This window comes from Pogona vitticeps, chromosome 5 (genome assembly GCF_051106095.1).
Source record: "Pogona vitticeps strain Pit_001003342236 chromosome 5, PviZW2.1, whole genome shotgun sequence".
NCBI classification, from domain to species: domain Eukaryota; kingdom Metazoa; phylum Chordata; class Lepidosauria; order Squamata; family Agamidae; genus Pogona; species Pogona vitticeps.
In genome coordinates, this window is record NC_135787.1 from 178,486,909 (window position 1) to 178,497,030 (window position 10,122).

Here is a 10,122-nt window from a genome sequence, read left to right on the forward strand (position 1 = left end):
TTGTGAGTTTCCCAGAGGGAGCTGGTTGGCCACTAGGGGCAACAGGATGCTGGCCTACTGCGGCCTGAAGAAAGGGTGAAGGATAACAGCAGCAAAAGTAACCCGAGAGTTTCTTGCCTTGCCTTGAGCTGCAATAAAGAAGTTTCAAATGGGTTGGTTGTTCCTCCACTATAGATAGAGGTCATTGAATCTGGCCAATTCAGTCTCACTATGATTCTCAGTTCTCCCATTTCTAAATTTGTTTGTCCCAACACTATTTTTTAAACCCTCCAGAATACATATACATATCTATGCAGTTTGAAAATATTTTTCAATATGCTGTTCCAAATTCACATGTTTTTGTGCCCACTTTTCCAGCTTTATGCATTTTCGTATGAATTTTCTGAGCTGTATCACGGACTTCAACAAAGTTGGGATTCCAAGTTCAAGAAGTGCTTATTTGGTGAGTTTGCACTGAAATGTGAACCAAAGGTGAACTAAATCACTTTTCTCAGCCACTCCTATGGAAGTTCGCCATAGACTCTTCAGCTTTCTGAAGAAAATGGATAGCATCACAGCTGTGAATGTTATCTTTCCTAGTAAACTCTGATCTTACAAATAGGCATTAGTCAGGATCCAAAAATTTAAAATGTGACCACATTGTCCTTGTTGCCAAAAACAGTTCTAGTACACCCAGGGATGCCAGAAAATAAAACTTGTTTTTTTTTAACTATTCAAGAACAGAGAATAGTCAGGTCCTCATAAATTTGGGAGGCAACAAAGGAAAGACTTCAGAATTGGTTTAGATGAATCTCAAGACCTAGAGCCTGAGATACAAGTTGAGATTTCAGTCGCACTGACACGGCAGTGCTAGGAAAATATACTCAGATTAAGAAAAACAGCAGTTGCTGCCTACAGAGCAAAGAAGAGAAATATACATTCAATGGGTCTCATGTAGCCCACAGGGGTTGCATCACATCTAAACACAGAATTGGAGCAACTCAAGGATGACATCCATCAAACCCTAAATTTGGAACAATATGATGCGCAAATTCTAGGTTTGACTGGACCTTTCTTGGGCAAAATGCTCCATTGAATTCCCTCCATGAGTGAACCAATTCTCATCTCCATACCACTATCCAGTCATTTGCAGTTGCTCTCTGGGCCCGATTTGCACTATCATTCAGACAGAATAGCCAAGAGAACTGAGAGCAGTTACTCCTGCTTCTGTGATCATTTTACTGCCTAGTTTCTTAGAAGGAGCAGTAGAATGTCAAGCAAGAGTAGGGCCAAGGAGCTCAGGATGAACAGTTCCTGTTACTCGCCTTCCAGTTCTTGCTTGCCCGCACCACCATCTCCACCATCTGCCGACTGAGGCAATTGTCTCACTTTGCCTAATGGCAGGGCCAGCCCTCTAGGGCTTGACTTCCGAAGGCAATCATACAGTCCAACACGATGTCCCTCCCACACCCTTCATGGATGCCTACTGGCAGGAGATTCTGCATGATCTATCCAAGAGGGCTAGGGTGCTTCTCAGAATTTATTAGAATTTTTAATGAATGAACTACAGGAATGAGGGATGCTAGTATATTCAGATTCAGGACCCACAGTTTATAGGAACCTCTCAACACCCACAATCCAACAAAGGGCAACTCTTACAGACACTGAGGTTTCCTTGCCCCTACTTTTTCTCTTCCTGGCTGTGACTGCCTGTTTTACTGTGCGCATCCCCTGAACTATCCTACTGCTCTCAGGTATGGCAGTGTCTCTGTTCCAGTGCCAGTGTTAAAAGGAAGATTCAACTGCAATCCAGTTACCTTCTGGGCATAGAATGGGGTGAACACATCATGCCTTTTGCCGGAGGTAGCAAAATATCTGATGCCAACCCTGGTTCAAAAAAAGTTTAAACTTTCATTTCTGTATATCTTTGCTTTTCTTCCACCAGGTCTTTTTCTATCCCTTATGTCAGCTCCTTCTTAGTAAATGGTTGCCACTTCCAGATTTCTCTCTTACTGATCTTCATGAATGCCATCTTTTATACACATTCCATGATCTCCTTCTTTTTTTGGTCTTACAAAATTCAAGGGAGACTCAAAATCATAAAGAGCTTGTTGAACATTATGCAAGCCAAATATCTGGGAGAGACTCTCCTACAGCACTAAATACATTCATTAGCAAGCTAATATTTTGATGTATTCTCGAAGGCTTTCACAGCCGGTATCTGATGGTTGTTGTAGGTTTTTCTTCCTAACATTGTGCCAGTCTCTGTGGCCGGCATCTTCAGAGGACTGGAGTCGGAACTCTGTCTGTGTTCTAGTATAGTGTAGTTCACTACACCAGAACACAGAGTTCTAACTCCTGTCCCCTGAAGATGGCGGTCAGAGAGACTGGCAAAAACGTTAGGAAGAAAAACCTTCAGAACACGGCCAAACAGCCCGAAAAACCTGCCACGACCACAAGCTAAAATTTTCTTAGTTGCTCAGATTCACCCTAAAACTATAGGAGCATTTCTGCCCAAAGACAGGGTTTCCACTAAAATGAGGAGGTACTTTATGATTTTGTGCCGTTTTTGCTGTGGCTTAGTTTGGTTTCTTATGCTTCTCCATTGTTCTTCTTTTCCTTGCTGCACCATCCTTACTGCACTCCTTCCACCCTCAAAATCCTCCATTTAGAATGAGTCAGAAAGTTTGGCTCAAACAAAGTAGAGATTGAGCGAAACAGAGAAAGTGTACATTCTCTCAGAAGATGGTCTCGGATGGAGCAAGTGGTAGTTCTGTTTTTCATTAGCTTCTAAAGACTTTGTATTTCTAGTACAGCTACTATTGAGCAAACGCCTTTTTCCGATTTGTACTGTGATGTTTTGTACCATTTGGAAACTGTGATATTAGTAGTGGAACAACCTGTGCAGAGGCATGCCTGGAACTGTCGTTACACAATAGAAAGAATTTTTGGGAAAGGCAGGGTATAAACGGTTTTGATCTATCAGTACATCTTATACACCTTTATAAATTATCAATAAAAGATTCCACTCGCTGCTGAGCAAACACACCCTGTCCTCTACTCCTTTTGTTGTTATGTGCCATCAAGTTGAAACTGACTGATAGTGACCCTATTTTAAAGTAAGTGGAACATTTAAGGAGTGGTTTTAACAGTTACATACACACACACAGTGAATTTCCATGGCTGAGCAGGGAATCAATCCCAGGTCTCTGAGTCCTAGTCCATCACTCTACACATTACACCATGCTGGGTCCCACATCCTTTACTCCCAGTATGATATCTAGTGGTATAGTGGTAGAATACTGGACTAGGACTATAGAGACCTGTGTTCAAATTCCTGCTGAACCATGGAAACCTACTGAGACAAGGTGGAACTTTAAGTATCTGAGTTACTTTGAAAGCTCCATTCAGGTTGCCGTACATTATTTCCAGTTTAACTGCACACAACCATAAAATTCTCTATTTCTAGTATTAGAGCTAAAGATTTAGTTCAAATATGGGAATAGGAAGGAATCCTAAAATCTAGGTCTGGGGTAGAGCACTGGCCTTGCATGCTTGGTTTGATCTCTGGCATCCCCAGTGAAGGCTGGAAAGAGTTTGTGTTTAAAACCCTTGAGAATCGTCGCCAATCAGTTAAGATAATACTGAACAAGACGAACCAGTGAGCTGACCCCACATAAGTCAGCATCTCATGTTTCCGTTGAGTCAAGCCATACTTCCTGCCAGGTCCAGCAACAGCACCTTGTCAATGTACCTGTGACAGGATGATGTCTCAAACATGAGCCAAGTCATTGTGCAGGTGTGGAGAAAACAGCTACAAAGTGTTTTCACACTATATTTTGAAGTGTACACAGAAGGTATCTTAAATGAAATCTTGGAAATCACAGAGTCCAATGGGCATTCCTAGGGCTTGTTCTTTAGTGTGAATTAGAAATGGGCACGGATCGTACCACGAACCAGAAAAACTGACAAACCAGGCTGTTCCACGTTTCAGTTCGCAACCCAGTTTAGGGATCCCATTTTGCTGAAGCAAAATGGAGCACCAACCTCCCCCCCCCAGCACTTTGTTTTGCTTTAGATGCCTGCCCACTCCCTTCCCACGGCCCCCATCGCTTCCCACTTCCCCCACCACTGCCACCGCCGTCCTCAGAGATAGTGAGCTCAGCTTCCATTTCAGGAGCTGAGCCTGCTGCCTCTGCGCATGTGCCCACCGCCCGGCTGAGAAGAGGGCAGAGGGAGCAGTCAGCTCTGGGAAGCTGGCCTGCTTTCTCTGTACATGCGTCCACCTGTCAACTGTGTGGTGGGCCTAGGCATGGGGGGCGCAGGCCTGGAAAGGAAGCCAGGCCCACTGTCTCTGAGGATGGAGGAAGACGCAGTGGCTGGACCAGACCGGGGGGGGGGGATGAGCAATGTCTGAATAGAGTGGATGGGTGGGAGAGGAGGCAGAGGGCAGGAGCAGGTTGGTCCCCCCCGAACCAGAAAAATAAACCACAAATTGGTTCCTTTTTTGAGGGGTTTGTAGTTAGCCATTAACCACGAACCTCCACTTTCCTGGTTCATGCCCTTCTCTAGTGTGAATTATTTTGCAAAATGTCTCCATTTCGAACCCAGTTGAGGTGGCCTTGTTCCATACCAGACAATTTGGAATTTAGCTGTCTTCTACCTTGTCCTGTTTGCTCCAGTTCCTCCTTTTGACTAAATGCTAGCCTTTGCATTGCTTACTAATTCCAACACACCATTTCTAAGTCCTCCATCCAGTTCTTGCATGTTGACAGCCCTCTTCCGCTTCCTACTCTTCTAGAACTGTTCTTCTCAGAATAGATGCAGAGGTTTTAATTGGATTGATAAGGTAACTCTCTGAAAGATGTTCCAGATGCTTGTGTAAAATATTGCTTCTGAAGGACTGGTGAAACAATAAGGCTGAGTGAAGCACAGATGCTGAGGAAAGAGGGAGGCAAACCTTTGTGTGTCATGCCATTCAGATATTCATCGGAGGCCCAAAAATCAGGTGTGAGGGCTGCTGAACCTACGTCCACTGATGACAGTGGCAGCCAGTTCTCTCAGCAGTAATTTCATGGCTCCAGGGTTGTGTAAATGACCAAGAGCAGATTTAATTGCCATGGAGGAACCAATAGGAACACTGACCTTATCTCCAGAAGGGTTGAGTTCCCTGCACTGACCCCTCAGGGACTATTCTTTCAAGATGTCCCCTGTTAAAGCCAAAGGGTATATTAAGAGTCCCAGCCCTAGGTCAAAGATCTTCAAGGACAGCCAGTAGAGCTGGACAGGAGGTACTGGAGCCCACTCTTTTGCTCCTCTTGGAGCTTCTTCTGTCTCTCACACCGGTGCTTTCATCACCTGGTCAAAGTGGGTGCTCCTTCTCTTGTTGGACAGTGTGGGCATCAAGGTCACGTTGGAGGGGCAGTAGGCTGCTGGAGTCATGGTCCAGAGTCCTTCATCCACAATCCCATCCTGTACCCAATGGGCAGGGACCCCAGCCCGGATCTACTCAGTCACTCTCCACCTCAGACAAGGTGCAGAATTGGGGATCCCAAGCCTCAACAACCTCTCCCCACCTCTCTTTCTCCTCCAAAGTCACAATTTCTCCCTCCATTTTCCTTAAGGAAGCCCAGGTCCTCCCCATCTTTCCTTTATCTTGGCCTCCACCTCTTTCCCCCTCTCCCCCCCCTCCACAGAGGTGGCTCCCATCAGCCAGCTCCCTCGCAGGCACTTGTCATCTCTCCCCTTGGCGACAAGGAGCCTGGGATTTATGGCCTCACAGTACCACCCTGTACCATTTATATTAGCAGTATTTATACATATGTCTCTTCCAACACTGGAAATAGTATACAGCCATTGGGGTTCTAATACATTTCCCAATATATGCTAATAGAAGACCCAGTATATAAAACTACATCACTGTTGCACTGTTGAACCATGCAAATACTTTTTCATTCCCTTCAGCCTTATAACGTGATCTACATTTCACTGCCAGTTGTATTTTAAAATTGTATTTTAAAATTGTTCTTCCTCTTGGCCAGATATTGGTCATCATTGCTTCTGATCATTAGTCTCTGCATCTGAAAACAGATTTATTGCTACTTTTAGCTCTTGACTACACTTAATCAACCTTATTGATTTTATTATGCTTTTATGTTTTATTTTATGATGTACTGTGCCTTAAGTACTTTAGCTATAGGACCATTTCTAGGCCAGACCAACAAACAGATGAATGGTGATGTGGCAATTTCTTTGGTTAACGGGGGGGGGGGGGGGAATTCAGCTTGGCAATTGAACATGTGGGATAAAGTCTACAGAATAGCAGAAAAGTATACAGTCTTTTAGATAATGCATTTTTTTCTTTATTTAAACACTTCCGTATTGCCTTTCTATCATCAAGGGATGTAAGCCAAGGATTCCCAAACTATAGTATATCTCAGGAAGCAGGGGAGAAATCTCCCCCAGATCCAAAGATGATGTGCAAGTGTTGGGATATCTTCATAAAAAATGGAAGTCCTGGGCAGATTTTGCTCCTTGAGCAATACACACAGCAGCACTGCTAGTGCACAGAGCAACCTCAAGGACCTTTTGACCAGATAATCAGTCCATCAGCACAGTACAGTTGATGAAGAAATCCCTGTAATCGTGCTTCCTAATCCGCCAACGGATGATAGTGGTGAGTGCCAACAGAACTTGAGTCAAAAGTAAAGCCACAAATTGGGTGGGGTGGGGATTCAGCTACTTGGGAGAATGCCAACTTTGGCAGAAATGAGGGTGGTTTTTTGTTTTGTTTTTATACTTTAAGGGGCAAAAGAAACAAACTTGGTGAAGATTTCTCCAAGGCAAGGACCGTGTCTTTTCTTCTTACTGCTTTATAATCAATAAATGAATACTTGAAAGGACATAGACTTTTCTGGGGTTCTTAAGCTGGGAAGTCACCTTGTGAGTGTATTGCAAAATATTGCTTGTGTAAAATATTGAAAATATTTTATACAAGCAAGTTAATTATATGTGAAAACAATGTTTTTAAAAAAGTAAAAAAGACAGAGAGAGAGAGAGAGAGAGAGAAATGTGGTGGTACCTTAAAGGCTAACTTTTATATATATTTTTAATGTGAGCATTTGTGACAAGTCTACTTCATCAGACATAAGAAAAGTGAGTTGGATTTATATATGTTCCAACCTCGAATCAAATGTGCTGATCACATCTACCTGCTCATTCCAGTAAGGAACATATCATACCTGTTGTTCAGGATACAACTTGGACCTCAGTTCTTGAATCCTGCTGTTATCATAAATTCAGCATTACCACTGAATTAATTCATTTCTCTTCTTTCAAAAACATTGCCAAACTTACCTTTCCTTATTCGGAGTATTATATTGGGCTATATCATTACAAGGAGTTAAAGTGCTGAGGACACCTTGTGGCTGCTAGAATTAAGTTCACAATTATTGTTTTTAAACTATGACTCCAATTTCTCTGCTTTTAAAGGTTGTGGTGATATACAGTATCTACTCATTCGCTCTATCTAGGAGATAGATGGGTGACTCTCTCAGTTGCACTTTCTCTGCTATTCAGTGGTTTTAAATCTCAACTTTTTTTTCTACCAAATTTCTGGAAAAAATATGGAACATTGTTCCGAAGGCTTCTTCCCATATCCAATTTTTTAAAATATCAAATATTTTTGTCACATTTATGAAATTTGAGTTTTTGGAAAGTTCTTATCATGCTGCCAAGGAATTCTGGGAGTTGCGTTCTCATAAAGCAAGTTTTCCAAGCTCTCGACAACACAAATATAGGATGACCAAAAGGAAAAAGCCTTTGTGGAACCAATTTCTCCCATATTTCCTTGTAATATGTTGTTCAGTTGTCTGTAATCGTATGTCAGGTGTCCTCTCCATGTTTCCCAATATATATTAGGAACAGAAGTTTGCAGATCTCTGTGTGTGTGTGTGTGTGTGTGTGTGTGTGTGTGTGTGTGTGTGTGTGTGTGTGTGTGTGTGTTTTTGGCTGTCAATTCCAGAATTCCCCAGACAGCCCTACTGCCTGAGGAATTCGGGGAGTTTAGTCCAAAACCGTAAACCTGCACACCTCTAGTTGAGAAAATATTCAATGCTAAGAGCATCACAGACAGACAATAAGAAATGCTGCACAGAGGAATATGACTTAAGAAAGCTTTTTCAGCATTAAGTCTCTGTCTTCTGAGTAGGAAATAGGAATGTCAACCGCACAAGTTCTTTACGGCATTTACTGGATGCCTCTTTTTCTTATCAAAAACACAGAAATGATGTCCATAGGAATAGGGGAGAAAAGATGTTTTTTTCAAGGAACCTTAGTTCCATTTGATTATGGCAAATGATTACATGTCTTTTAATTTTTAAACAAATGGCTGTGCTTAGACAAATTCACACCGGATGTATTTATTAATAACTTGCAATTAGAAGTAGAATGTCCAGAGTAGGAAATGTCTGAACAGCAAGTGCCACTATCAGTCGACAGAAAATGCTATTACTGTCAAGCACTGCTCAGGTGTAACCACTAGCTAAGCTAAGAATTAGATCAAATTTTAATCTCCACCAATGTTGTTCCTTCAGAATGGAATGCCGAAACAACTGAATATGCAAAGGAAGCCTGTGTTTACCTCCCAACGGCCAATCACCAAACCATGCTAATCTGAAAAATGTAGAGTTAAAAAAGTTTGTGCCAGCACAAGTGTGCAGCTCACATATGTCTTTGACGATGTCAAAGAAAATTATCATTGCCTATATTTTTTTCCTTCGATTTTCCACTCACCTCATTGCCAACTTTCTACAAACACAAATATGTACCTGCCAACTTAAAGTAAGTTCCCACACATTTGATGCATGCTTAACCTGGTCCACAAAACTCCATGCTAGTATTTATATATTATTATTATTATTTCAGATGCCTTGACATGTTTTCTCTGTTCAAAATGCTGCAGCCAGACATTTGACCAGGTCCACGTAAAAGACAGTATGTGATCCCTTACTATGGCAACTTCACTATCTACTTGTCTGTTTCTGGGCACAATCCAAAGTTCTAGTTATGATCTATAAAGACTAGAGATGGGAGTATTCGTATTTGTATAAGAACATGAATACCCCTACACAGCTGGACATAATGAGGGTCCAGCCCCTTGGAGCCGGACTGTCCACTCATGTGTCTGCTGCTGCCGTCGGCTCCACTCGCCTTCCAGTTGCTCTGGAGCTTGCGGTCGACTAGCCACTCCTGGCAGAAGGAGGGAAGACGAGCTTCCCTGCCAGGCTGACAAGTGGCTAGTCAACCGCAAACTCCGGAGCAATTGGAAGGAGAGTGGAGCCGATGGCAGGAGGCCAGACCCTCATTACGTCCAGCTGTGCGGGGGTATTCGTATATGAATAATACCACCCCCATCTCTAATAAAAATGTACTGACCTTGGAAGGGTGGCAGGTTGAGTGAACCTTGAACCAGCAACTTGGGATTGAACCTGCGTCCTAGATCACAATTGGGCTGCAATTGGTCACAAACACTAATAGGTTGATCCAAGCATCTAAACAGCTAGGATCAGAATAATTTCTAAGAACATCTGATTGCTAACTGCTGGATATCTTGCTGCTTTAGGCATCTAGCTGCAGAACTAAAGGTTTGGAAGTTCAATTCCTTTCTGTGCCTCCTTGACTGGGGCTGGACTCGATGGTTCATAGGGTCACTTCCAGGTCTGCAGTTCTAAGATTACTAATGTGCTCCTAAAGCAAACATGAATCTTTGACTTGTTCAACGTGCTGTATCTGTTATTTTTTGTTAATCTAGTCATTGTTAGTATTCCATACTACAATTCCTCAGTAACTCCTGCTTCATCCTGTGATATAGTTTCATCAATCAACACCTTACAAAACCTTAGAAAGGACAGCTGAGTAATGAACAGATAATGAAGTCAATGATAATGAAGTACTGAATAACAAACATCTTCATGCCCAGACTGTGAAAAGAATGAGATTTTTTTTTTCACTTCATGGCAACAAATCCTTTTGAGTTGTGTTTTTGGGTTGTTGTTTTTAACTGGCAAGCATTTGCAGCAAAACATTTGCTTTGAATGTTTATTGGAGCAGAATTACCTTTTCATTACTCTCCGAAACGCCCAG